A 27,297-nucleotide genomic window follows, 5' to 3' on the forward strand; every position below is an offset into this window, starting at 1 on the left:
GTTTCTCATGACTTCTTTGGGGGCCCTTGCCTCTTCCCCTTCCTGTCATGCAATCATGCTGCCTTTCATTTTCCCCCAGTCAGGGACTTTGTCCTCCTTCCCATTTCCACCCTAATGAATGTCTTGCCCTCTGCCTTCCTACTTCTGCCAACCTTTTTCCTCAAATTCTCTGAAGAGCAGGAGAAAGGGATTGACTAATTTCTTTGCGTGTTGTGAGAATGGGACTGGGTTCAGCTATGGTGCCATCTTCCCTCCACCAACGAATTTGCTCGCTGGTGCTTATTATCTTCCACTGTTCATATGTGTGAAGAATGTCCATTTGTATGAGGTAGTAGAAAGTAATTAATGTCTGAATTAATTCAGCATTATCCAGAACTTCAGGAAAGGTGTGAGAAATTGGTAACTATATTGGGTTTTATTTGGCTAGTACAGGGTCTTGCCAAACATTAGTCCTAGTTACAATTGCTTAAGTACCTTGCTGAAGTTTCCCCCTTCCTCGCTATGTGCCCTTATTTATGAACCCCAAAATGCTATTGGGCTTTTTATGGCTCTGTTTACTTTTTCTCTGAGATTATTTATTTGAATGGATTTCTCTTCAAACACACTTCAGCGTCTCTTCATTGCGTATATGCTCCTATTCCTCCCAAAAATGTGTAATTGTGTATATATCCATATTTAAAGCATTTCTTATCTGTCTGCTAACCTTCCCAATTTTAAATCACCACCCCTCCTCAAATTTGTCATCAAATTCCAAGGTTGTGGTCCCATTGCCAATTTATATGCATATATGAAGAACAAAAATTAGGCCCAAACACCAATTATTCCAACTTTTTCTATCGTCAGTCAACTTTCCATCCATGATTCACACGCTCATTTCTAAATGTTCACTAACTTTATCATAATCATGAATTCTGAAAATTTGCCCACAACTGATGCACTAAAGCCTCTGGTTTATTCTTTGGTCTCTTGAAGAAAGATGTTTGGTTGACTATTTCTCAGTCCCATGGCACAATTTCCTTATTTGAGGAAGATTGAAAAAATGTGACCCAATCTCTCTCACATAAGATACTTGCCATCTGGGAATGGTGACTTATCCACCTAGGATTTTTTTGGAACCAAATCCTTTTGTAAATTATTTCTAACAGGATTTTTCCTAGTCCACCTACAGTTACCTCCCATAATTTTTTTTTCGACAAATGAGAAATATCTGTGCCATACCATTATGCTCACTCCTTCATCCCCCAAGTGGTCTTTACCTTTGTAAATATCTTACTCTTTTTATGAGTATAAAAGCCCGTGCTTTTATATCACTTAATTTCATTTCGTTCTGATGAAAGGTCATCGGACATGAAACATTAACTGTTTCTCTCTCCACAGGTGCTGCCAGACCTGCTGAGTATTTCCAGCATTTTCTGTTTTTATTTAATTTCATATTACTTTTTTAGCCTAAATATTCTTTTCACCTGTTTAGTACATTTTCTATATTTATACTTTTCTTTAGGTATTGGTATTCCTAATTTTCTCATGCCTTTTTTCAAGTTTTAACCTCCTTATCCACAGCATTCCAATTCTTTCCCTCACTTTATATGCTACATATTTTAATACTACTTTCTCCTCCTGTCACACTTCTGACTAGTATGCCTGATCCCGTCTGTCTTTCCTCTGAGTCCAAACTCTATCTGGATCAGTCTGCAGCCAGCAAAGGGTTTGTGCTAGATTGACTCCATGACGGTGCCTTATTTAATGTGTCCAACCATTTTTTGGATTTATGTTGAAATGTGGCTGAAAAATTGCTCTTAAGTACACTCTTGCACTGAGTACTGTTCATTTACCGGTTAAATTTATTGACTTGTATCCTGAGTGTATATTCATTCCATCAAATGAAGGGTAGTATAATCACAATAACTTAGCCTGTTTGTTATTTATACATATGTTCAGTTTTTTTGACACCTTACTGAAATATCTGGAGCTGGTAAATGCAAAAAGCTAGTTTAGACATGGCAATTTTTGTATCTAAAAGTTGAGGTATAGAGCACCCCTAATTGTCCATGCCTTGAATGTGAGGTTGAGGAAAGGAATATTTGATCATTTTTGTGTTGGTGGCAATGAATTACAACAGGGGCTTGGTGCTTTAGACTAGATGTGTTGTGTTAGACTAGCCACTAGGGTGGCGCAGTGGTTAGCACCGCAGCCTCACAGCTCCAGCGACCCAGGTTCAGTTCTGGGTACTGCCTGTGCGGAGTTTGCAAGTTCTCCCTGTGACCGCGTGGGTTTCCACCGGGTGCTCCGGTTTCTTCCTACAGCCAAAGGCTTGCAGGTCGATAGGTAAATTGGCCATTGTAAATTGCCCCTAGTGTAGGTAGGTGGTAGGAGAATTGAGGGGATGTGGTAGGGAATATGGGATTAATGTAGGATTAGTGTAAATGGGTGGTTGATGGTCGGCACAGACTCGGTGGGCCGAAGGGTCTGTTTCAGTGCTGTATCTCTCCATGATAGTTCTGGTATATTTTCACTTTTGTCTTCACTTGCTATTTACAGTATCAATTTAAAACTTACAAAGTTGACATTGCAGCCATGCCTGAGTCAAGTGTATTCCTAATCTTGCAGAAAAGTATAATTTTCTATTTCACAAGGAAACTGAAAACACCCTTTGAAACTTGTATACCTTATTTGTGGTGAATTATCAAATGGTGAATATCAAAATTTACAGTAAAATGTTAGCTGACTCGTGTTGCATTATTCGTGTAGTGTGAACCAGGAGTATAATCTCTGATTTGATATGTGGGTGGATTATGTAAGCTCTCAGCTGTGGCTATGTACCTCATTAGCTGGCAGCACATAGCACCAGATCATGATTTTCTAAAATGCACTGATGCTTGGTAACGACCTGGATAAACTGTTGTATATAGTCAAAACAGTTGAGTGAGCCAGTGTTACTACCGAAAGTTAGATTTTAGTGATCAGTTCTTCCAACCTAAGCATTGTCACTGAATTCCAGTTACAGGCCTTGTTCCAGTCTGAGTGTTTGTTTTTTTTTGAGTTTTGTGATGTGCAAACAGTACAAAAGCTTGCACCGGTGCTTAAAATTGAGAGGTGAGGAGAGCAGATTAAGCCAAGCTAATAGAAGTGACTAGAACAGTTTCATCCCATTAGTTCAATGTTGGTAGTAAAGGAGGCAAATCTACTCTTTTTACTGTTGTCAACAGCCCCTAAATGAAAAAAGTATTGAATATTCAAACTTTATTTTGAATAACCAAAAGGAGGCAGTCTCCATCTAGTTGTGCTTTCTGGTTCTGCGATTCAAGAATGCTTCATTACCACATTTTTAAACTAGGTTGTTTAAAATCAGCTACTTTATTTTCTGTTTCCATTCCACCAGTAGAGGGAGAGATAATTTTGGGAGTATACAGAAATGGAATGTGATCATGCCTAGATTAATGCAGGGCAATTTGTAAGAGCCTGCTTTCAGCTGCATAAGTTATAAAGTACCTGCAAAGACCACAATATACACTGCAGAATTTACCTCTTAACTCCATACGTCCCATGGCCTTTGGCAATTGTTGATTTAGGTCCTCAATTTCCAAAAGCCTGATTCTTGTTGAGAGACTCCAGATTTGAAACCTAAAATTAGCAATGTAACCAAGATCAGTTCTTTCCTGACCAATGACTGACAGGAGAACAAATATATTTCTTGATTTCATCTAATTTGTCATATTGCTTGCGAGCTTGTTAACTTGTAACCAAATTCTATGGGTTTCTCTGTTTGAACACTCCTTTGAATGGTGCAGTTCATGTGTGTTCTCATCTGTGTGAAGTGTTCTCACCTTAAATGTTTATTGACTTTTACTGAACTTGATGTGATTTTCCTCCGTTGTTGGAAGTTCTTTTGAAAAAGGGTAATGTTGAAATAAGTGCATTTGACCCTGTATTTGTAAGACTTCTTTTCATAAAGGGAGAATAGTGTCTTTGTTATAGTTTTTCAATGTAAACAGTTGACTAAGCCTGTTAACGAGTGTTTTGTGCAGAACCCCATCCCATGCGATGGCATGAATGGAAAATGGCATCTACAGTCCACTAATTTCATTGTCTTATTTATACAGGGCACTCAATAAGGAACTGCCACACTTGGAAGACTTGTAATTCATGAGTCCTGCATGCCACTTTTCTTCTCCTATGTATCTATTAACAAGTATTAATTTTGTGAAATTAAAGGTTTTGGATTTAACAACCCCTCCATTCACTTTGGTAGACAATGTCCCAGATAGTGCCATCACCATCCCCGGGTATGTCCTGCCCACTGGCAGGACAGACCCAGCAGAGGTGGCGGCACAGTGGTATACAGTTGGGAGGGAATTGACCTGGAAGTCCTCGACATTGACTCCGAACCCCATGAAGTCTCATGATATCAGGTCAAACATGGGCAAGGAAACCTCCTCCATGTTGCACCCCACTTGGAGGAAGCACTGAGGGTGACGAGGGCACAGAATGTACTCTGGGTGGGGTACTTCAGTGTCCATCACCAAGAGTGGCTCGGTAGCACCTCTACTTATTTTTTTTTTTTAAAGAGATACAGCACTGAAACAGGCCCTTCGGCCCACCAAGTCTGTGCCGACCATCAACCACCCATGTTTTATACTAATCCTACACTAATCCCATATTCCTACCACATCCCCACCTGTCCCTATGTTTCCCTACCACCAACCTATACTCGGGGCAATTTATAATGGCCAATTAACCTATCAACCTGCAAGTCTTTGGCATGTGGGAGGAAACCGGAGCACCCGGAGGAAACCCACGCAGACACAGGGAGAACTTGCAAACTCCACACAGGCAGTACCCAGAATTGAACCAGGGTCACTGGAGCTGTGAGGCTGCGGTGCTAGCCACTGTGCCGCCCCTTACTGACCGAGCTGGACGAGTCCTAAAGGACATAGCTGCTAGACTGGGTATGCGGCAGGTGGTGAGGGAACCAACGAGAGAAAAAAATGCTTGACCTCGTCCTCACCAATCTGCCTACCGCAGATGCATCTGTCAATGACAGTATTGGTAGGAGCGACCACCGCACTGTCCTTGTGGAGACTAAGTCCTGCCTTCAAATTGAGAATATCTTCCATTGTGTTGTGTGGCACCACCACTGTGCTAAATGGGATAGATTTTGAACAGATCTAGCAATGCAAAACTGGGCATCCATGAGGGGCTGTGGGCCATCAGCAGCAGCAGAATTGTACTCAACCACAATCTGTAACTTCATGGCTCGGCATGTCCCCCACTCTACCATTACCATCAAACCAGGAGACCAACCCTGGTTCAATGAAGAGTGCAGGAGGACATGCCAGGAGCAGCACCAGGCATACTTCAAAATAAGGTGTCCACTTGGTGAAGCTACAACACAGGGCTACTTGCATGCCAAACAGCGTAAGCAGCAGGTGATAGAGCTAAGCGATTCCATAACCAACTGATCAGATCTGAGCTCTGTAGTCCTGCCACATCCAGCCGTGAATGTTGGTGGACAATTAAACAACTAGCTAGAGGAGGTGGATCCACAAATATCCCCATCCTCAATGATGGGGGAGCCCAGCACATCAGTGTGAAAGATAAGACTGAAGCATTTGCAACAATCTTCAGCCAGAAGTGCTGAGTTGATGATCCATCTCGGCCTCCTCCTGAGGTCCTCAGCATCACAGATGCCAGTCTTCAGCCAATCCAATTCACTCCACGTGATATCAAGAAACGACTGAAGGCACTGGGTACTGCAAAGGCTATGGGCCCTGACAACATTCTGGCAATAGTACTGAAGACCTGTGCTCCAGTTGTTTCCGCGCCCCTAGCCAAGCTGTTCCAGTACAGCTACAACACTGGCATCTAACCGGCAATGTGGAAGACTGCCCAGGTATGTCCTGTACACAAAAAGCAGGACAAGTCCAACCTGGCCAATTAAGCCCCATCAGTCTACTCTCAATCATCAGTAAAGTGATGGAAGGTGTCATCAACAGTGCTATCAAACGGCACGTGCTTAGCAATAACCTGCTCAATGACGCTCAGTTTGGGTTCCGCCAGGGCTGTTCAGCTCCTGATCTCATTACAGCCTTGTTTCAAATATGGACAAAAATGCTGAACTCGAGGTGAGGTGAGAGTGACATCAAGGCAGCATTTGACCGAGTATGGCATCAAGGAACCCTAGCAAAACTGAAGTAAATGGGAATAGGGGATAACTCTCTGCTGGTTGGAGTCATACCTAGCGCAAAGTAAGATGGTTGTGGTTTTCGTCTGAGCTGCAGGATATCACTGCAGGATATCACTGCAGGACTTCCTCAGGGTCGTGTCCGAGGCCCAACCATTTTCAGCTGCTTCATCAATGACTTTCCTTCAATCCTAAGGTCAGAAGTGGGGATGTTTGCTGATGATTACACAATATTCAGCCCCATTCATGACTCAGATACTGAAGCAGCCCGTGCAAAAATGCAGCAAGACCTGGACTTATCCAGGCCTGGGCTGATAAGTGGAAAGTAACATTCGTGCCACACAAGTGCCAGGCCATGACCATATCCAACAAGAGAGAATCTAGCCATCTCCCCTTGACATTCAATGGCATTACGATTACTGAATCCCCCACTATCAACATCCTGGAGGTTACCATTGACTAGAAACTGAACTGGAGTAGCCATATAAATACCGTGACTACAAGAACAGGTCAGAGGCTAGGAATCCTACGGCGAGTAACACCACCTGACTTCCAAAAGCCTGCCCACCATCTACAAGGCACAAGTAAGGAGTATGTTGGAATACTCTCCACTTGCCTGGATCGGTGCCGCTCCAACAATACTCAAGAAACTTGACACCATCCAGGACAAAGCAGCCCGCTTGATTGGCACCCCATCTACAACCATTCACTCTCTCCACCACCGACACAGTGGCATCAGTGTGTACCATCTACAAGATGAACTACAGCAATGCACCGGCTCCTCAGACAGCACCTTCCAAACACACGTCCTCTACCACCTAGAAGGACAAGGGCAGCAGATGCATAGGAACACCATCACCTGCAAGTTCCCCTCCAAGCCATGCACCAACCTGACTTGGAACTATATTGCCGTTCCTTCAATGTCGCTGGGTCAAAATCCTGGAACTTCCTTCCTAACAGCACTGTGGATGTACCTACCTCACATGGACTGCAGCAGTTCAAGAAGGCAGCTCACCACCACCTTCTCCAGGGCAATTAGGGATGGCCAGCGATGCCCACATCCCATGAATGAATAAAAAAGAAGTTGTTTGGTTTTAAAAAATCCTAATCAAGTTGCACATTATGAAAAGAAAAGACTAAAGATTCTCATGTCTAAGTTTCGGAATGATTTTAAGAAGGTTAATGCATGGGTTGTCAGTCTCTTGTTAATCAACATTCTACAATCATTCCTTTTCTTTAAACTTCAATTTTTAAAAAATTTGGAAGCACATTATTCTGCAATAACTAGATTTACTTTGTTTGCCTGTTTTCTCCTGGAAGTACAGTCCTACAGATACCTTGGCCCTCTGGTGCCTTTTTATATGGCCATCATTTAGGCCTGCATCATCGAATGCTACAGCACAGGCAGTGGCTGGCCCAGTCATACCTGTGCCAGCTTATTGAAAGAGCTATCCAATTATTCCCACTCCCTTGCTCTTTCTCAATAGTGCTGCAATTTTCTTTTTTTCAAGTAATATATCCAATTCACTTTGAAAGTGATTGATTTTTTTTCATGGGATTTGGGCGTCGCTGGCTAGGACAGCATTTAGTGCCCATACCTAATTGCCCTCGAGAGGGTGGTGGTGAGCCGCTACCTTGAACCACTGCAGTCCATGTAGTGTAGGTAAACCCACAGTGCTGTTAGGAAGGGAGTTGCAGGAATTTGATCCAGCGACAGTGAAGCAACGGCGATATAGTTCCAAGTCAGGATGGTGCGTGGCTTGGAGGGGAACTTGCAGGTGTTGGTGTTCCCATGCATCTGCTTCCCTTGTCCTTTTAGGTGGCAGAAGTGGTGGGTTTGGAAGGTGCTGTCTAAGGAGCCTTGGCGCGTTGCTGCAGTGCATCTTGTAGATGGTACACTGCTGCGCACTGTGTCGGTGGTGGAGGGAGTGAATGTTTGTGAATGGGCTGCCATTCAAGCAGGCTGCTTTCTCCTGGATGGTGACGAGCTTCTTGAGTGGTGTTGGAGCTGCACCCATCCAGGCAAGAGTATTCCATCACACTCCTGATGTGCGCCTTGTAGATGCTGGACAGGCTTTGGGAAGTCAGGAGGTGAGTTACTTGCCACAGGATTCCTAGCCTCTGACCTGCTCTTGTAGCCATGGTATTTATATGGCCACTCCAGTTCAGTTTCTGGTCAATGGTCACCTCCAGGATGTTGATAGTGGGGGATTCAGTGATCGTAATGCCATTGAATGTCAAGGTGAGATGGTTATATTCTCTCTTGTTGGAGATGGTCATGGCCTGGCACTTGTGTGGCACGAATGTAACTTGCCACTTATCAGCCCAAGCCTGGATATTGTCCAGGTCTTGCTGCATTTCTACATGGACTGCTTCAGTATCTGAGGAGTCATGAATGGTGCTGGACATTGTGCAATCATCAGCGAACATCCCCACTTCTGACCTTTATGATTGAAGGAAGGTCATTGATGAAGCAAGCTGAAGATGGTTGGGCCTAGGACATTGCCCTGTGGAACTCCTGCAGTGATGTCCTGCAGCTCAGATGATTGACCTCCAACAGCCACAACCATCTTCCTTTGCGCTAGGCACAACTCCAACCAGTGGGAACTTTTCCCCTTGATTCCCATTGACTCCAGTTTTGCAAGGGCTCCTTGATGCCATACTCGGTCAAATGCTGCTTTGATGTCAAGTGCTGTCACTTTCACCTCACTTCTACTTCCACCACCTTTTCAGGTAGTGCATTCCAGAACATCATAACTCACTGTAAAAAAAAAAAAAAAGATTCTGTAAGGTCCTGGCAGGCTCATTGACTGACTGCAGGTACCGTTCAGGTGATGATCGGGAGACTGTTGTGGCTTCTTTGTTTCTCCACTTTATTTTAAATAGGAGATTAACCTGGAGTGTTGAGACTAATTATAAAGCTACTGGATGGCTGAGACCAGCTTACTCAACAGACTAGGTGGGGAGCAAATCTGGCATTCTCTGGCTCCTTTTTTCAAATCTGGCTGAATCTCTCATTCGATAAACTTGCCATGCAATCAGGGAAGCAATTCAGCCCTTCATTCAATTGCTCGTCGAGAGTTCAGTTTGCTTATTAATTGACATGCCAATCTAAGACTTGTTCATTTGGTGGAGCTGTATTTTAGTGGTTTAAAAATAACTAGAATTGTGAAAAAGCTTCACTTATATAAAATTTGCCATGTTGAAAAACAAACACCACACAGGACTGCAGACAACTTTTACTGAAATGACTGACAAATTGAGGGTGTTTATTGGATGTTTATTGAGTAACAGACTATTTGTGTTGTGATTGACATCTGTAGCACCTGATTTGTCAAAATAGTTAATGTATTATGGTGTGCTGACCAGAAAATAAATGTGGTTTGAAATTAATGAAGTAAGCCAATTGCTTAAGTTTCAAAACACAATGCAGAAAATGTATTTTCATGAAAATCTGTTTATAATCCTGAACTCATGCACTCTTTCTTCTTTGGCCTCCTTATCTCGAGAGACAATGGGTAAGCACCTGGAGGTGGTCAGTGGTGTGTGGAGCAGCGCCTGGAGTGGCTATAAAGGCCAATTCTAGAGTGATGGGCTCTTCCACTAGCTTGATATTTAATACAAACATTACAAAATATTGTGACATGGAAACTTAATTTTCTCACCACTAACAGTAGAAATGCTGTTGTAATCACATTATGGACATATACCGTTACAAAACACTTGTAAATATTTTTCCTTTTAAAACACAAAGTGGAGCCTATGTCTTGCATCAGTAGGTGGGAAGATGACTTATTTTTTTTTAAAAACTTAGCAGTGCACGATACTAGAAAAAATCATTGTGGTGGTTTTGGCCAAGCTCATAAAATACCCTCGTACTCCTTGAGTCGTTCTTCAATTAAAATGTGCCTAGATCCTCTTCAATTTGCTGATATTACCCACACAAGTATATCCTTGTGTGGTCTGTTGAGCATTTTCATCACCGTCAAATAGTTAAATCTAACTCTTAGACTGTCACTGACCTCATCTCCTCTGGAAATCTTCCCTCTACAGCTTCCAATCTCATAGTCCCGCAACCCCGGACAGCCCGCTTCTACCTCCTTCCCAAAATCCACAAACAGGACTGTCCCAGCAGACCCATTGTGTCACCCTGCTCCTGCCCCACTGAACTTATTTCTTCCTATCTTGACTCTATCTTTTCTCTGCTGGTCCAGTCTCTTCCCACTTACATCCGTGACTCTTCTGACGCCCTATGTCATTTTGACAATTTCCAGTTTCCTGGCCCCAGCCGCCTCCTCTTCACTTTGGAAGTCCAATCTCTCTACACCTCCATCCCCCACCAGACCGGTTTGAGGGCCATCTCCTTCTTCCTTGAACAGAGGCCCAACTAGTCCCCATCCACCACCACCCTCCTCCGCCTGGCTGAACTTGTTCTCACATTGAACAACTTCTCCTTCAACTCCACTCACTTCCTTCAAGTAAAAGGTGTTGCTATGGGTACCCGCATGTGTCCTAGTTATGCCTGTCTTTTTGTGGGATATGTCGAACATTCCTTGTTCCAGTCCTATTCAGGCCCCCTCCCCCAACTCTTTTTCCGGTACATTGATGACTGTATCGGTGCCATTTCCTGCTCCCGCCCCAAACTGGAAAACTTTATCAACTTTGCTTCTAATTTCCACCCTTCTCTCACCTTTACATGGTCCATCGCCGACACTTCCCTTCCCTTCCTCAACTTCTTTGTCTCCATCTCTGGGGATAGGCTGTCTACTACTAATCATTATAAGCCCACCGACTCCCACAGCTACCTCAACTACACTTCTTCACACCCTGCCTGCCTCCTGTAAGGACTCCATTCCATTCTCCCAGTTTCTCTGTCTCCGACGCATCTTCTCTGATGATACTACCTTCCATGACAGCACTTCTGATATGTCTTCCTTTTTCCTCAACCAAGGATTTCCCCCCCCCCCACTGTGGTTGACAGGGCCCTCAACCGTGTCCAGCCCATTTCACGTACCTCTACCCTCACCCCTTCCCCTCCCTCCCAATGCTGTGGCAGGGTTCCCCTTGTCCTCACTTTCCACCCCATCAGCCTCTATATCCAAAGGATCATCCTCCGCCATTTCCGCCACCTCCAGCGTGATGTCACTACCAAATGCATCTTCCCCTCCCTTCGCCTGTCAGCATTTCAAAGGGATCGTTCCCTCCGCGACACCCTGGTCCACTCTTCCATTACCCCCACCATCTTGTCCCCTTCCCACGGCACCTTCCCCTGCAATCACAGGAGGTGTAATACCTGCCCATTTACCTCCTCTCTCCTCGCTATCCCAGGCCCCAAACATTCCTTTCAGGTGAAGCAGTGATTTACTTGTACTTCTTTCAATGTAGTATACTGTATTCACTGCTCACAATGTGGTCTCCTCTACATTGGGGAGACCAAATGCAGACTGGGTGACCGCTTTGCGGAACACCTTTGCTCAGTCCGAAAGCATGACCCCAAGCTTCTGGTTGCTGGCCATTTCAACATTTCCCCCTGCTCTCATGCTCACATCTCTGTCCTGGGATTGCTGCAGTGTTCCAGTGACCAACACAAGCTCGAGGAACAGCATCTCATTTACCGATTAGGCACACTACAGCCTGCCAGACTGAACATTGAGTTCAGTAATTTCAGAGCATGACGGGGCCCCCCATTTTATTTTAATTTTTTCTTTTTTTTTGTTTTATTTCTTTTCATCTTAGTTTGTTCAATTTGCTTACCCACTTTTTTTTTCATGTTTGTGCTTGCGGCTGTTCAATTTCAGTCCGTTAACACCTTATCTGTACTAATGCTTTGTCTTTCAACACACCATTAACATATTGTTTGCCTTTGCTCCATGACCTTCTGGTCAGCTATTCTGTGACCTTGCCCTATCTACACCTCCTTTGTTATCTCTTGCCTCACCCCCGCTTTACTTGCTTAAAACCTTTCACATTTCTAATATTTGCCAGTTCTGACGAAGGGTCACTGACCTGAAACATTAACTCTGCTTCTCTCTCTACAGATGCTGCCAGACCTGCTGAGTATTTGCAGCATTTCTTGTTTTTTATTTCAGATTTCCAGCATCCGCAGTAATTTGCTTTTATTAAATCTAACTCTTCCTTATTCACAAAATTCGCTAGGATTGAGATCATCGAGCTATCTCAAGCCTCCCTTTCCTTGCCCCAAGTGCCCTCCTGCCCTACCCTGGAACTGTCATATTTCTCCAGATTCGTTATCTCCCCTCATCGGATAACATGCTCATTTTGTCTATGAGACCAAACATTTACTCTCACAACCCGATTTCCACCAAACTGCTGACCACCCACTTCCCCTCATGGCCCCCATGTTCACTGACACTGCAAATGGTTGTCTGTGCTTGGGTATTCTCCCTCCCCCCCCCCCCCCCCCCCCCCCCCACCGCCCACCGCCTTTCAAATCTGCTGTCATCGTCCCCTCAAGAAAAATACCCTTGATCCCTTTGTCTACCCCATATCCAATCTCCCTTTTCTCTCCAGTCTTTTATTGTGATGTTGCTCCAAAATCCATGTTCATCCTTCCTGCAAGTTTGAACACCTCCTAACAGGTTTCTGTTCCTACCGCAACACTGAAACAGCCCTTGTCCAAATCAGAAATAACATCCTCTGTGACTTTGACCACGGTGCAGTATCTAGGAACATAGGAGCAGGAGTAGGCCTTTCAGCCCGTCGAGCCTGCTCTGCCATTCAGTATGATTATGGCTGATCCACTTCAATGCCTTTTTCCCACTCTATCCCCATATCCCTTTGTCATTGGTATTTAGAAATCTGTCGATCTCTGCTTTAAACATACTCAATGACTGAGCTTCCACAGCCCTTTGGGGTAGAGAATTCCAAAGATTTGCAACCCTCTGAGTAAAGAAATTTCTCCTCATCTCTGTACTAAGTGGCTCCCCCCTTATTTTGAAATTGTATCCCCTGGTTCTCGACTCCCCAACCAGGGGAAGCATCTTAGCTGCATTTACCCTGTCTATCCCTTTCAGTATTTTGTAGGTTTCAATGAGATCACCTCTCATTCTTCGAAACTAGAGAATACAGGCCCAGTTTCCTCAATCTCTCTTCATAGTGTAGTCCCACCATCCCGGGAACAAGTCTGGTGAACCTTTGTTGCACTCCCTTTATGGCAATAATATCCTTCCTGAGGTAAGGGGACCAAAACTGCAGTACTCCAGTTGTGGTCTAACCAAGGTTCTGTACAATTGAAGCAAGACTTCACTACTCCTGTACTCAAATTCTCTTGCTATAAAGGCCAACATACCATTAGCCTTCCGAATTGCTTGCTGGACCTGCATGTTAGCTCAGTGACTAATTAACAAGGACACCCAGGTCCCTTTTGTACATTTCCAGTTTCTAATCTCTTACCATTTAAGCAATACTCTGCACATCTGTTCCTCCTACCAAATGGTAACCTCCCATTTTTCCACTTTATATTCCATCTGTCATGTTTTTGCCCACTCACCTAAGTCTGTTCAAATCCCTTTGAATCTGCTTTGCATCTTCCTCACAACACACATTCCCGCCTAGTTTTGTGTCATCCGCGAACATGGAAATATTACGTTTGGTCCCCACATTCAAGTCATTGATATCTATAGTGAGCAGCTGGGGCCCAAGTACTGTTGCTTGCAGTACCCCACTAGTCACAGCCTGCCAATGTGAGAATGATCTGTTTATTCCTACTCTCTGTTTTCTGCCTGTTAACCAATCCTTAATTCATGCCAGTATATTACTTCCTATCCCATGTGCTTTACGTTTGCTAACCAACTTCCTGTGGGGGACCTTATCAAAAACCTTCTGAAAATTTAAGTATACTACGTCCACCAACTCCCCTTTATCAATTCTGTTGGTAACATCCTCAAAAAAACTCCAACAGGTTTGTCGAACATGATTTCCCATTCATAGATCCATGTTGACTATGCCCAATCAGATCATTATTATCCAAGTGTCTGTTTATTGCCTCCTTTAGAATAGATTCTAGAATTTTCCCTACTACTGATGTAAGGCTAACAGGTCTGTCGATTCATGTTTTCTCTCTCTCTCCCTCCTTCCTTAAGTAGTGGGGTGACATTTGCTACCATCCAATCTGCAGGAACTGTTCCAGAATCTATAGAATTTGAGAAGATGACCGCCAAGGCATCCACTATCTCCATAGCTGCTACTTTCAACACTGGGATGTAGAATATCAGGTCCTAGGGACTTATCAACCTTCAGCGCCATTAATTTCTCCTCCACAACCTTCTTACTAATTTCCTTCAATTCCTTATTCTCCCTAGTCCCTTGGATTTCTAATTCTGGGAAATTTCTTGTATCTTCCTCAGTGAAGACAGTCGTCTTGACCTGTCAGCAGCATTTGACACGATTAACCACACAATCTTCCTTCAACACCTCCTTTGTTGTCCTGCTGGGTGAAACTGCACTGTCTGATTCCTCTCTACCTCATATCCAAGGAATTCTCTGCAATGGCTTCGCGTCCTGCCCCTGTTGCCGTTAACTTTTGAGTTCTCCATGAATATATCCTTGGCTTTTTCTGTTTATCGGCATGCGGTTGCTTGGCAATATCATCCAAAAACACATCAGGTTCCATGTGCAAGCAGATGACACCTCCCCACTGCCTGTATCTACCCTCCGCTGTTTGTGCTACAAGACTGCTTGTCTGTCATAGCGCTGAATGAGTGAATATTTCATCCATTTAAACTTCAGGGAAATAGAAGCTGTTGTCTTTGGTACCTGCGACAAACACCGTTCCTTGACACTGAATCCCTTCCTCTCCTTGACCTCCAACTCAGGCTGAACCAAACTGATAGACTCAGTGTCCTGTTTGACCCTGAGCTGAGTTTCCGACCTGTCTTAATGTCTCTCTCCACTCCACCTCAGCTGAAACGCTCACCATTCTTTTCTTTCCTTCAGCTATGACTACCTAAATGTTCTGGTTGGCCTGTCATCTTAAATCCTCCATAAATGTGAGCTCATCCAAACCTCTGCTGCCTGTATTCTAACGCACACCAAGACCTGTCACCCCTGTACTCAATGATCTACATTGCCTCCTGATGCAGCAATGCTTCGATATTAAGATTCTCATCCCCATGTTCAAATCCCTCCACTGCCTTGCCCCTCCTATCTCCCAACTTCCTCCAGCCCCACAACCTTCCAAGGACTCTGCATTCCTCCAACTCTGACCTCTTGAGAATTCCCCAGTTCAATCATGCCTTCAGCTGTCTAGGCTGCAAGCTCTGGAATTCTCTCCCTAAACCTCTCTAACCCTCTCTCATCCTTTAAGATGGTCAATAAAAGCTACCTCTTTGACCAAGCTTTTGGTCATCTGTCTTAATGTTTCCTCCTTTGCCTAATTTAGTTTTTAATTTATTCATTCTTCGGATGTGAGGGTCGCTGGCAAGGCTAGCATTTGTTGCCCATCCCTAATTGACCTTCAGAAGGCAGCAGTGAGCCACCGCAGTCCTTGGGGTGTAGGTACACCCACAGTGCTGTTAGAGAGAGAGGTCCAGGATTTTGACCCAGTGACAGTGAAGGAATGGCAATAGAGTTCCAAGTCAGGATGGTGTGTGGCTTGGAGGGGAATTTGCAGTAGGTGGTTTCCCCATGCATCTGCTGCCCTTGTCCTTCTAGGTGGTAGAGGTGATGGGTTTGAAAGGTGATGGGTTTGAAAGGTAATGTCGAAGGAGCTTTGGTGAGTTGCTGCAGTGCATCTTGTAGATGGTGTACACTGCTGCAAATGTGTAGTTGTGGTGGAGGGAGTGAATGTTTAAGGTGGTGGATAGGGTGCAGATCAAGCGGGCTGCTTTCTCCTGGATGGTGTTGGAGCTGCACTCATCCACACAAGTGGAGAGTATTTAATCACACTCCTGACTTGTGCCTTGGTGGTGGACAGGCTTTGAGGAGTCAGGAGGTTGGTTACTCGCCACAGCATTCCCAGCCTCTGACTTGCTCTTGCAGCCACAGTATTTATATGGTTGGTCCAGTTCAGTTTCTGGTCAGTGGTAACTTCCATGATGTTGGTGGGGAATTCAGCGACAGTAATGCTGTTGAATGTCATGGGGAAATGGTTAGATTCTCTCTTGTTGGAGCTGGTTGTTGCCTTGCACTTGTGTGGCGCCAATGTTATTTGCGACTTATCAATGGATTGTTAACCTTGACATAGAACTATAATTGCTTCCCCAGCCTGAATGTTGTCCAGGGGGTCTTGCTGCATGTGGACACAGACTGCTTCAGTATCTGAGGAATTGCGAATGATATTGAACATTGCAATCATCTGCAAACATTCCCACTTCTGACTTTTTATGTGGAGGGAAGGCCATTGTCTCCCATAAGGCACAAAGGGGTGTTTTGCTATATTAAAGGCATTATGTAAATGCAAGCTGTTGTAACAATACTTTGTGAAGAAGGAAAGACGCAATTTTTTGTTTTTGTCTTGTATTGCTTGAACCTTGCTGTAAAAACCTGCAGTGTTACCATTTGATATCTTGTATAAAGAGCAGTGATGCATGCAGTTTTATTTTGAAAAACGAATCCGTGGAAAATCAGTATTTTCAGTCTTGAATATACTTCTCAAACCTTTTTCAAAATCCTTTATTTTCGCTGTACACATGTGGACAATATAATTTGCATTTCGCTGGTGTATAGTAAATGATCTCTTTACTGTGTATAAAAAGGAAGAACTGAATGATACTCTAGGTGCTAAATACATAGTAGGTTAAAGGTTCGGCACAACATCGTGGGCCGAAGGGCCTGTACTGTGCTGTACTGTTCTATGTTCTATAACTAAATGTCCATTTTGACTTTGGTTGTGTCCAGCTCCTGTCTTGCCTGTGTATGACCAGAAATCCATCCCTGAGGAGAAACATTTGGAAGTTTTTCCAAGTGCTTCTCATAACTGCTTATTAACATAGCCTGTACAGATAGTGTAAATATTTTTTCCAAATTGTAAGAGAGGGCAAGCTGCTGTTGTAACGTTGTTGCCACAGAGCCCAACAAAAGTCCACTCAGCTGTGCAAAATGTGAATTGACAGTTAACCATTTCTTTGAGCAAGTAATTTTCTGCCTATTTAGGCTGTGCAATTATTGAAACAAGTATTTCACTGTTGAAAATCATATGAATATGCAATACTTTTTTCTTTTATGTTACTAATTCAAAGTGTTATCCCTTCACTTGTACTTAAATAACTGTCATTTTAAGACAGTGGTCTGGATTTTCATTTGTTTTACCCGATCCTAGCATCAGGAGGAAATACAGGTCATGAACCCACATTTGCTGACGCAAAGACCCAGAGGGCGATTTTCAAGAAGGCGGCCAATTAAGTGGCTGCCTTTGGAAGACTTGTCCAATTAAAGATAGAGGGTGGCTGGTCGGCCAATGGGAGGTGCTCCAGCACTGAAAGATTGGTAGCCCCACAGTCAGAGGTTGGAGCTGTCGATGTAGGTAGGTGAAAGGGCGTGCTCTGAAAACTTTAATAAATACTTAAAATTGTAGAGGCCACAGTTGCCAGGCTGCCATCATAGTTGTGGGGATGAAAATTGGTGAATTGGACCTAATGGTGGTTGAGTATAAATGCTAAATAAGGAAGTCCTTTTCGACAGAAAATTACTGACTTTACAGGGTTAACTGTGTATGTTGCACACCTTCAGGAAATGGCATGACTGTTGAAGATGCTAACTGTAGAGCCAAGAAATTAATTGGAGTCGTAGAGCCATCGAGTTATACAGCACGGAAACAAGCCCGTTGGCCCATCGTGTCCGTCTTGGCCATCAAGCACCTGTCTATTCTAATCCCATTTTCCAGCACTTGGCCTGTAGATTTGTATGCTATGATGTTTCAGGTGCTCATCTAGATGATACTTGAATGTTGTGAGGGTTCCTGCCTCTACCACCCCTTCAGTCAGTATGTTCCAGATTCCATCCACCCTCTGAATGAAAAACTTTTTCCTCAAATCCCCTCTGAACCTCCTGCCCCTTACCTTAAATCTGTGCCCCCTGGCTGTTCACACCTCCGCTAAGGGGAAAATGTTTCTTCCTATCTGTGCCCCTCGTAATTTTGTATACCTCAATCAGGTCTCCCCTCAGCCTACATTGCTCTAAGGAAAACAACCCTAGCCTATCCAGTGTCTCTTCATAGCTGAAATGCTCCAGCTCAGGCAACATCCTGGTGAATCCCTGCTGCAGTGCAATCACGTCTTTCCAATAGTTTGGTGACTAGAACTGTACACAGTACTCCAGCTGTGGCCTAACTAGTGTTTTATACAGCTTCATCTTAACCTCCCTGCTCTTTTATATTCTGTGCCTCAGCGAATTAAGGCAAGTATCCAATATGCCTTCCTAACCACCTTAATTACCTGTGCTGCTGTATTTGGTGATCTAAAGACAAGTACACCAAGGTTCCTCTAACCCTCTGTACTTCCTAGGGTCCTACCACCCATTGTATATTTTCTTGCCTTAGTTTAGAGATACAGCACTGAAACAGGCCCTTCGGTCCACCGGGTCTGTGCCGACCATCAAACACCCATTTATACTAATCCTACACTAATTCCATATTCCTACCACATCCCCACCTGTCCCTATATTTCCCTACCACCTACCTGTACTAGGGGCAATTTATAATGGCCAATTTACCTATCAACCTGCAAGTCTTTGGCATGTAGGAGGAAACCGGAGCACCCGGAGGAAACCCATGCAGACACAGGGAGAACTTGCAAACTCCACACAGGCAGTACCCAGAATTGAACCCGGGTCGCTGGAGCTGTGAGGCTGCGGTGCTAACCACTGTGCCGCCCAAAATGCATCACCTCACACTTCTCAGGATTAAATTCCATTTGCCACTGCTCTGCTCATCTTACCAGCCCATCTATATCGTCCTGTAATCTAAGGCTTTCCACCTCACTATTTACGACACCACCAATTTTCGTGTCATCTGTGAACTTAGTGATCGTATCGCCTATATTCACGTCTAAATCATTAATGTACACTACAAACAGCAAGGGTCCCAGCACTGATCCCTGTGGTACACCACTGGTGACAGGCTTCCAATCACAAAAACAACCCTCGACCATCACCCTCTGCCTCCTACCACTAAGCCAATTTTGGATCCAATTTGCCAAATTGCCCTGGATCCTATGGGCTCTTAGCTTCTTAACCAATCTCCCTTATCAAAAGCCTTACTGAAGTCCTTGTAGACTACATCAACCGCTTTACCCTCATCTACACATCTAGTCACCTCCTTGAAAAATTCAATCAAGTTTGTTAGACATGATCTCCCCCTGACAAAGCCATGCTGACTATTCTTGATTAGTCCCTGCCTCATCAAGTGGAGATTAATCCTGTCCCTCAGAATTTTTTCCAATATTTCCCAACTACTGATGTTGGACTCACCGGCCTGTAATTACCAGGTTTATCCCTGCTACCCTTCTTGAATAATGGTACCACATTCGCTGTCCTCCAGTCCTCTGGTACCTCTCCTGTGGCCAGAGAGGATTTGAAAATTTGTGTCCGAGCCCTTGCTATCTCCTCCCTTGCCTCACATAACAGCCTGGGATACATCTCACCTGGGCCTGGGGATTTATCCACTTTTAAGCCTGCTAAAACCGCTAATACCTCCTCCCTTTCAATGCTAATTTGTTCGAGTATATCACCGTCCCCCTCCCTGATCTCTACACCTATATCGTCCTTCTCCATAGTGAACACCGATGAAAAGTATTTATTTAAAACCTCACCTATGTCCTCAGGCTCCCCACGCACATTACCACTTTGGTCTCTAATGGGCCCTACTCTTTCCCTGGTTATTCTTTTACCCTTAATATACTTACAAAACGCCTTAGGATTTTCCTTTATCTTGTCTGCCAGTGTTTTTTCATGCCCCCTCTTCGCTCTCCTAATTTTTTTTTAAGTACCCCCCTACACTTTCTATACTCCTCTTGGGCCTCCGCTGTTTTCAGCCCCCTGAATCTGCCATAAGTCTCCTCTTTGTTTACCCTTATCCAATCTTCTATATCCCTTGACATCCAGGGTTCCCTGGACTTGTTGGTCCTACCCTTCACCTTTACGGGAACATGTTGGCCCCCGAACACACACACTTTCCTTTTTGAATGACTCCCATTGGTCTGGTGTAGACTTTCCTGCAAGTAGCTACTCCCTGGTCACTTTGGCCAGATCCTGTTTTATCATATTGAAATTGGCCTTCCTCCAATTCAGTACCTTTATTTCTGGTCCATCTTTGTCCTTTTCCATAACTACCTTAAATCTTAACAGCGTTATGGTCACTATCCCTGAAATGCTCCCCCACTGACACTTCTACCACTTGTCACAGCTTCATTCCCTAGGATTAGGTCCAGTACCGCCCCTTCTCTTGTTGGACTTTCTACGTGCTGGCTCAAAAAGCTCTCCAGTATGCACTTTAAGAATTCCACCCCTTTAAGCCTTTAGCACTAAGACTATCCCAGTTAATATTGGGGAAGTTGAAATTCCCTACTATTATTACCTTATTATGTTTACACCTCTGAGATTTGCCTGCATATCTGCTCTTCTATCTCTCCCTGACTATTTGGAGGCCTGTAGTACACTCCCAGCCAAGTGATTGCCCCCTTTTGTTTTGAAGTTCTGCCCATATGGCCTCATTTGAGGAACCTTCGAAGATATCATCCCTCCTTACTGCAGTAATTGATCTCTTCATTGCTGTACTTACATTGTGTTATCACCAGTATTATAGTGCTCTTTTAATTTTAAATAGTGTTATGTATCATTTGGGATAATTTGCTGCCAGGTTCAGCAGAGTGTTGCAGTGCAGTTCAATAACTTTCTTCTGGAGCTCCTCTGGTCATTGTGCAAACTGACTGAATTTGATGTGATTAAAATTGCAAACACTCCTTCATGGGTCCTGAAGTCAGAGAATTGTTCTTGAAATTTCTCAGTTAAATGTGAATTATTACACTAAATCCCAACAGTATTCTATAGTGATTTCAAGTTGGGAAAATATGCCAATATTACTGAGGAAGTTACTTCACCCACAGCCAAAACTTGAAGATCCAGATATTGTCATGGCATTCTTTCACTATTTGTTTGTGACCTGTATTCTTCTGTTGAGCAAGTTCAGGTGCTCTAATATCCACTGTGAATCCAAGATCTTGAAGCCATTCATTGTCCTGTCAGTGAGTCACATCTTTCTCTGATCCATGAACCGTTGGATGTTGCAGAGCAATTCAAAAAAGCACATCAGCACAGCATCCCTGCTATATAAATTTCACATTCTTTCAACTGCCAGTGGTCGAGAGAAGTACTGTGAATAAATTTTATTTAATAATTGCGTACATGACATTAATTTTCAAGTTTTACAACTCAGTGCAAACAACTAAACCGCTGGTTTGGGTTAATGCTTTGCTCTTTGGCCTTCATTTTGCCACAACTCCAGCTTTCTTACCCACCATTGTGGGTGCCCCATTTGTGGTCACGTTCTTGTCCAGTCCATGTCCAATTTGACCCGTATTCCCAGCAAGCTTCAAAGGATCATGTACTCTGATGTAATAAAATGTTTATTGTGCTGCCGAGGTTAATGGACATTTCCGGACCACAGTTGATCAGATTACTGAGCAATGATTTAATTATGGCTATTCTGGCGATTGTGTGTTGTAGGAAGGATAGCATTTACAAGATTAATAATTACCCCCTAATTGCTGTTTATAGCTCTCTGAAGATATTATGCCATGCCTGAAATAGTCCCTTGTCTCTCCTGAAAAACTAAAACTACTTGGTCAGATTTATTTGTTGACGAATAAACAGAAGCAAAATGATACAGCAAAAAAGACTTGCTTTTATATCGTACCTTTAATGACCACAGGATGTCCTAAAACACTTTACAGCTAACGCGGTACTTGGATGCATGGTCACTGTTGCAATGTAGGAGAAACAGCAGTGAATTTGCACACAGCAAGCTCCCACAAACAGCATTGTGATTGAGGGATAAATATTGGGCAGTACACTTGGGGATAACTCCCCTGATAATCTTCGAAATAGTGCCAGGGGATCTTTTACATCCACCTGAGAGAGCAGGCGGGGCTCAGTTTAAAGTTTTCTCCGAAAGACTGCAGCTCTGTCAGTGCAGCACTCCCTCAAGTACTGATTTTTGTGCTCAAGTCCTGGAGTGGGACTTGAACCCACAACCTTCTTACTTAGAGGGGAGAGTGCTACCAACGGAGCCACAGCTGCCAAAATACTGAAATCACATGATTCTTGAAAATCAAAATTAAATCAATCTTAAAAAAAGTTAAAATACCCCATTTTGTGTCCAATTACATACAAATTACAACATGGAAGCGAGCCATTAAGCTCAACCAGTGCATGTTGGTGCCTTATTCTCCATGCAAGCAGTGTTTCTAATCCAATGTTCCCACTTTGTTCCCAAATCCCTCATCTTCCCCACCTCTCCTCCAAATCTATTATTTAATGTTTGATGTCTCTTCTTTGGCCACCAACAGCAGTTCACAGCCTCTCAAATTTGTTTTTCTTTTCAATGAAAATAAATGCCTCCTACTTCCTGTTCTAAATGATAGCCTACAATTTTATATCTGTTTGTTACTAGACCACTCAACCACTAGAAGCAAGCTGTCTCTAATTACTCTTCCTTCTTCTGAATTTTAATAACCTCTGTCAAAATTATGTTGTAATCTCCTCTGATCTAATGTAGTTTTTCAAGTCTATCTTCATGCATTTCTTCATAAAATGCGGCATCCTGGTAATCTGCTTGTTATTTTCTAGCGTGGAGTCCAAAACTTAATGCAACGCTAGACTCATTGTTACATTTTGATTTTTATGTTCCTACCTCTTTGCATAAAACCCAGTATTCCATTACATTTTTCAATGGCTTTATCTATGTAACCCAGTTTGCATTAAGCAGGTTTCCAATGCGCTGTTTGTCAGGGCTAACCAGCTGTCAGCTATGGTTCAGTTGGTAGCACTGTCACCTCTGAGTCAGAAGGTTGAGTCGAAGTCCCACTCGAACATAAATAACGAGGCTGGCACTCCAGTGCAGCACTTCCTGTTGGAGGTGTCGTCTTTTGGGTGAGGTGTTAACCAGAAGCCCTGTATGCCCCCATCAGGTGGACATAAAAGATCCCATGGCACTATGTTAAAGAGGAGGAGGGGAGTTAGCTAAGGAGTCGAGGCCAATATTTATCCCTCAATCAACATCACCAAAACAGGCCTTCTGGTCATTTATCACATTACTGTTTGCAGAAACTTACTGTGTGCAAATTGACTGCCACGTTTCCAACCTCACACTCTGAAATGTCCTATGGCTGTGAAAGGCGCGATGTAAATGCAGGTCTTTCTTATTATCAATCAATAAAATAATATAACAAATCAACAGGAGAAAGTTCAGAGATTTGCAGCAGTGGCTGGCTTTCCTCACATTCAGGATGCTATTGATTGCACACATGTGGACATCAGGGCTGCAGAACTCCAGGCAGCAGTATTTTGAGTAAGAAGTGCTTCCACTCAAGTTTCGGGCCTTGGCTCAGTGTTAATAGTCTGGCCTCTGTGTCAGAAAGTTGTGGATTCAAAACTCACTACAGGGACTCTACCATGTAATCTAGGTTTGCGTTTGAGTGCTGCACTGTCTGAGATGCCATTTTTCAGCTAAGACATTTCACAGGCTCTACCCACTTTCTCAGATGTAAAAAAAAATCACTATTTTAGGGGTTGTGGGGAAGAGGGGTGTAGGGGGGAGTTCTCCCTTTGTCCTGGCCGATATTTAGCCCTTGACCAACACCAAAAAAAAATCTGGGCAGTTCTTTCATAGTTGTTTAAGGAAGCTTTCTGTGTGAAAATGGGCCAATGTTACATCAGTAACATCAGCACTTCAGAAGTATTTCAGTGACTGGAGAATGCTTTGGGACATTCTGAGGTTGTGAAAGACACTGTATAGATGAAAGTCGTTCTTTGGCTAATGTCCAGCTAGTCTCTGATCATAAAACAAGATCACGCAAGTTCTTGCAATGTGTCTAAGCAGCTATCACAATGGTTTTATCAGATGACACTCGACCATCCATCCCAATATTCGGCACTTCAACTGGACAGACTGGCTGTTGAGAAGAATTCCCCTTACACGCGTTCATGACACCTTTCCATGATGCACCACATCTGAGCAATAATCAGTATAATCCAAAGCTGGGAGACTACGCGGGTGATTATTGACCATACCACTGGACTGCTGAAGTAGAGGTTCAGTTGTTTGGACAAGTCAGCAGCACACTACAGTAGGCCCCACAAAGAGTCGCTTGCATCCATACAGAGTTTTAGAGGAGGCGGAGCAGCGGCTGTTCTCATCAGATGAAGACTAGGATGAAGGTGAGGACGCAGCTGGAAAAGGACGATCACTTCAGTGCTTTGCAACAAGAGCTGTGCGACCTACCAATTCCACTGCCCTGAAAACTTAGACAAGGCATCTTTAAATCAACAGTCCTTGTTGCATCCTTCACTGCCCCTTTAATCATGCATTAAAGAACATTGAAAATATTCAGCCAAGTTCTATACCAATGATGCAATGACAATGCAGAATCAGAAACTTCTATGACAACCAGGAAATCTTTGCAGGAGTTTCTCAGGGAAGTCTCCTAGGCCCCACCCATATTTAGCTGCTTCATCAATGACCTTTCCTCCATCATAAGGTCAGAAGAGGGGATGTTCACTCTGCAATGTTCAATACCATTCACAATTCTTCAGATACTGAAGCAGTCCTTGACCTCCTGCAGCAAGACCTGGACGATAGTCAGGCTTGGGATGATAAGTGGCAAGTAACATCTGCACCACATGAGTGCCAGACAGTGAACTTCAACAAGAGAGAATCAAACCATCTCCCCTTGACATTCAATGGCATTACCATCGCTGAATCCCTCACCATCAACATCCTGGGGTCACCATTGACCAGAAACTTAACTGGGCCAGTCATATAAATATTGTGGCTACAAGAGCAAGTCAAAGGCTGGGAATCCTGTAGTGAGTAACTCGCCTCCTGATTTCACAAAGCCTGTCCACCATTTACAAGGCGCAAGTCAGAAGCATGATGGAATACTCTCCACGTGCCTGGAGCAGTGCAGCTCCAACAGCACTCAAGAAGCTTGATACCATCCAGGACAAAGCGGCATGTTTAATTGGCACCCCGTCCACCATCTTTAACATTCACTTCTTCCACCACCAGCAAACAGTGGCAGCAGTGTGTACCAGTACTAGAAGGACAAGGGCAGCAGTCACATGGGAATGTCACCATCAGCAAGTTCCCCATAAAGTCACAGAGCATCCTGACTTGAAAATATGAAATAAAAACAAGAAATGCTGGAACCACTCAGCAGGTCTGGCAGCATCTGTGGAAAGAGAAGCAGAGTTAACGTTTCGGGTCAGTGACCCTTCTTCGGAACTGACTCGAAACGTTAACTCTGCTTCTCTTTCCACAGATGCTGCCAGACCTGCTGAGTGGTTCCAGCATTTCTTGTTTTTATTTCAGATTTCCAGCATCTGCAGTAATTTGATTTTACTGACTTGAAAATATATTGCCGTGCCTTCACTGTCATTGGGTCAAAATCCTTGAACACTCTGCCTAACAGCACAATGGGTGTACCTACATAACATGGACTGTAGCAGTTCAAGAAGGCAGCTCACCGCCACCTTCTCAAGGGCATTAAGGCATGGTCAATAAATGTTGGCTCTGCCAGCAATGTTCACATCCCATGAACAAATTTTTAAAAATAGTGCAGTCTAAATTTGAATAAGATGAATTTAATTCCAAACACAGTAATTGCAGTCAATTAATTTCTCACCCAATGCCTAATCCATGATGCCTTGCATAAGGTTTCCTAACCCTACTATTCCTATGCGGTACTTTTCCCTCGTGGTCTCGGGTAAACTGGTTGCCCATATTGAGGTTTATCAGTTCCACTGATCTGCAGGAGCAGACGACGAGTGACTCCTTGAAAGATCCTATCTATCTGGTCTACCAGTCTGCCCAAGTTGGATGCCTGTTTCTCCAAGGTGGAACCCAGAGGCTGTGTGTAGACTGTAGAGTGCTGATCCCATGCTCTGACACCACACAGGCTGTAAGCAGACTCCTTCATGCTTTAAGCATGGTGCTGAAACTCCTTGGCAGGCCTTCTAATTACTCCTACTCTCCTCTCTCAAGCAGTTGTTTTCTTTTCTCCTGGGCCCCTGAAATCCTCACTTGCATCAGAGCCTGACGAGAACCTTGCTCTCCAGAGAGCTGTTTCCTGGGCTGTCCCTGCCATTGGTATCTGTTGTTCTCATTTTAGATGCTTCACCACATAGAGATCCCTCTATGTTCCCTGTCTAACCCATGCAGATTGTCAATGTCTGTGCTGATGCTTGTGGGGGGGTGGGGGGGGTGGAGTGTGTGACAGTGCATCCTTAAGAGGATTATCCTTCTCTAAAATAAAAGCAAAATACTGCGGATGCTGGAAATCTGAAACAAAAACAAGAAATGCTGGATTCACTCAGCAGGTCTGGCAGCATCTGTGGAAAGAGAAGCAGAGTTAACGTTTCGGGTCAGTGACCCTTCTTCGGAGGGTTCCGAAGAAGGGTCACTGACCCGAAACGTTAACTCTGCTTCTCTTTCCACAGATGCTGCCAGACCTGCTGAGTGAATCCAGCATTTCTTGTTTTTGTTATCCTTCTCTAAGGTGTCTTTCTCAGCAGCAAGAGCTTTCAGGCAAAGACCTAGAGCAAAGAGAAATGACGGAAATTATCATGGCACTGAGGCTGTCCATTAACAGATGACAGGGTTGAGAATGTAGCTTGAAGCTGTGAATCTTGCCGTTGGATGGAATAAGGTTGTACAAAGGTTTTGTATAACCAACAATTCATTACTTGCTTTGCAGTACACAAAAGTATATCATGAGTGGTGATAAAACTAATGGTAATACTCAGGATTCCAGCCCACTTTGAATTTTATTTCCAAACGTTGATAATTCCACAAATACAGGGGCAAGAATTGTTAATTAAAACCAGTTAATGAATCTTCACAAACGAACATCCACTGTATCTGAAAAATGCAGTTAATAACTAGC

The 27,297-nt window shown here is 43.8% G+C and overlaps 1 protein-coding gene across 3 annotated transcripts in view; it reads left to right on the forward strand.

Moving 5' to 3' along the window:
• The window catches only part of LOC137361147 (ensconsin-like), a 161,115-nt gene that overhangs the window by 65,259 nt on the left and 68,559 nt on the right, over positions 1-27,297 (forward strand). The window lies entirely within an intron of this gene.

The sequence above is a fragment of the Heterodontus francisci genome, chromosome 3, assembly GCF_036365525.1.
Source record: "Heterodontus francisci isolate sHetFra1 chromosome 3, sHetFra1.hap1, whole genome shotgun sequence".
NCBI lineage: Eukaryota > Metazoa > Chordata > Chondrichthyes > Heterodontiformes > Heterodontidae > Heterodontus > Heterodontus francisci.